This window comes from Pterocles gutturalis, unplaced genomic scaffold (genome assembly GCF_000699245.1).
Source record: "Pterocles gutturalis isolate BGI_N339 unplaced genomic scaffold, ASM69924v1 scaffold4580, whole genome shotgun sequence".
NCBI lineage: Eukaryota > Metazoa > Chordata > Aves > Pterocliformes > Pteroclidae > Pterocles > Pterocles gutturalis.
The window spans coordinates 75304-78491 of record NW_010138006.1 but is presented as its reverse complement, the minus strand read 5'-3'; positions in this window follow the sequence as shown (position 1 = coordinate 78491).

Here is a 3188-nt window from a genome sequence, read left to right as displayed (position 1 = left end):
TCCTGCTGAGCATGCAGTTACAGGTGCTTGGGCAACAAACTTCTCAGTGCCTTCTCAGCACCTCTGCACTTGAGGTGCATGATGCGAATGTGTATCTTAAAGTAGGCAGGTATTTGTTAGAAAACAAAAAAAAATCAACTTTCCTTTTGCAAAAAGGGGACCCTATGCTTAAAATTCCTCTGAAATTTCAATAAATGTGTAGCTCTGTTCTCATTTCTGTTTCCAAAACCACACAGGCTAATAAAATGTTGAGGTGGTAAATCATAGCAATACAGCACAATGGTAAAAGCAAAGCATTGACAAATATTCAATGCAGCTATGCAGGAAATAAATAAAAAATATTAAAAATTGCAAGTCTCTTTTATTGCTCAGTTAAAAAGGCATAGAAGTTTTCTCACACCCACAAGCTTTAGCGTGCGGTATTTAGAGTGCTGAAAAGCAAATTCCAGTGCTGAAACTCGCTTCTCTGGAGGACTACAGTTGGGTATGCTGCTTAAGTCCTGGAAGCAGTGACTGAAACATACTTATTTTTGACATGTACTCCAGTACTGTCTGTCTTTCACAGATTGTGGTGAAACTAGAGAGTGATCCTGAAAAGCAAAGGCAAGCCTAGTTTGCTACTATTTCTGGGTATTTAATAGAAGCAAAGCAAGAAAACTGTATGATGTTATTTACATTTCTGTGTAAACCTTGTCCCTTACGTGTGCAAGATCTTGTTCTTTACAGAATGCAGCAACTTCTTAATCCTGTGTCCTCATAAATAATTCATAGGAAAGGGACTGCCAGGGTGTAACTGCTGTTCTCTCCTTTGGGCACTTTGATTTCTACAGTAACCTGAATTGTGTTGTCAGTGAGGTCTAATGCTTGTATGTAGCCAGGCAGTGTTAGATTTCATGCTGGCACAAGTCCCAAAAATGTATATGCAGACAAGATGATTGCTCTCCAGAAAGCTATTTGATTAAGCAGCAAAATTAGTCAAGTCTTTGTGGATGTAGTGAAACTGGAAAAGTTTCAGTGTATGAGATTTTTGGTTCTCATCTATGTTAGTTTAAGTATGACTTATTCTACTACTTGTTAAGGTTGCAAACCTGAATGCTGAGTGTAAAGTTCCCTCTTTAGAGGAACATGGCTTCTGGTTGATGGAAGAAGTTGCTCATAGGGAGAGTCTGCTTTCTTTTGATGTTTTAGCAGCTAAATAAATAAAATCTTATTCCTTGCTAGGTTTTTGTCTTTCCAGGCTTCTGTAAAGATGAGAGGTTTCTGGGGTAGTAAAGGCTGACCAGGCTGTTTGTGGCAGTCCAGCAAAGTCATTGTCATAAAGGTCAGCACAGCTGGAAAGATTTCCCTGGCTACTGGCATATGGCTGTGCCTACAATTGCTAAAAAACTCTTTTACTTTGAAAAATGGTAGTGTGGTTGTAAGCTACTTTGCTAGGTAAGGCACTTAGAATGGTTGTCAGGGATTTTTTTCTATGCTTGATGATGGCAGTCCAACTGGTTACCAAAATAACTGCTTGCATGTTTGAGTCAGGGCATCTCCTTGAGGCTGGCTGCAGGGAAAACCTAAGGAAAGCCAGCCCCCAGCCTCAGCCCAAATGGCTGAGGGCAATCACAACACTGGGCATGTGGTGGGAATTTGTGATTTATGGAACCACTGTGGAACCAATTGGAGATCATTTGCTGTTTTCTCATTCCTACTTTAAGAGGGACATTACAGTAAATAGTATATGTGAAGAGGAGGGGAAACCACGCTGTGGTTTGTTTGACCTCCTTCTCCTTTTGCATCCCTTTGAAGTTCCTAAGTAAATAATTTGGGCAATGAAATCAGCACTCCACAATGTTCCTTTGTTTCTTCTGCTGCTCTACCTTCCCTTCCTGTTCTCGGCCCTCCTCCCAGCCACCGCTTGGTTAGTTTGGGCAGCAAAATGGGTGTCCTGAGGAAATGCTGCAGCACAGGGGTTAAAATGTTTCCTGGGAATCTAATGAAGTCAAACAAATTAAAATGCAATTCAAAGAAAAAGTTTACAAAATATTTATTTTTCCTTTTGCAGTAGGGCATACTGTGAAGTGGGGGACTTCTTCCCTTGAAAAGTTATAAATAATAATTTAAAGTCCATGGAAGACTGCAGTCACTGTTTGTCCAGATGAACATAGATCTGCCTTAATTTTCAGTGGTTTCTTTCATTATTTAAAAATAGTCTGCAGTCTCCAGAAACTATTGTGAATAATATATAAAGACGGACTTCTGAAAAAAATGGCTGTGTATTTACATCCTTTTTTACACTCAGGGCTTGACCAGCTGCTCAGATGGTGTAAATGGCCTCTGATCTGAAGTCGGTGGTTTATGCAATCCCCAAATGTGTAGTAACCCCTTGCTGTCCCTCATAACTCCTGCAGCTCTGGGCTGTCGGCGATGTGGGTGGAGGACTGGGGGTACTCGCCTACCCAGTGATGTCTTGGACCTGCAATGTTCCCCTTTGTTTTTGTTACATCCTTGAGCCCCTTGCCAGGAAAAGCACAGAGGTCTGACGTCTTCATCGTTCTCTGGAAAAGTGACTAGTTTAGGTCCCAGTGGTGTGGTGATCTCTCTCTTCCGTTATAATGATGTAGTAAAGAGCTGATGATCTTGACCCAGGTTTGTTGGCAGAGATGTTAGAGCTGAAGCGCTTAACTCTGGATTTTACTCCATGACCTCAGAAAGCAGTGAGGGTACAAACCTGGTGGTGTTTGCAGCATGCATGATTCTGTAAGTGTCAGACCATGCCAGTAGGTTTAATGGCATCTGGCAAAAAAACTTGTTTTTTTCCCTGGTCTTTTTTCCTACCCCACATGAGCAGGGAGGGCACAGGTTTGACTGGAAAGGTTGATTTCTTTTTTAGATACTTATCTATTCTTACGCATAACTCGAATCTTCTTTCAAATACGGGCACAAGAACTCCTTCTTGACTCAGGTATTATTGTGTCTTTTAATAAGGTGGAGTTATTACTTCAGGGAAAGCAATGTGGAAGATGAGATGAATCTCATTTCTCCTCGTGGGATTTCTCATCAGAGCTCACAAAGCCATACCCTCAACTTGGTGGTGTTTTCTCCACTTTGGCTGTGTCCATTTGCAGCTGTGGCTCTTCAGAAAATGCTGATTTTTGGCTGAATCCAAAATTTAGGAACTATTAGACAAACTCAGTTTTCTG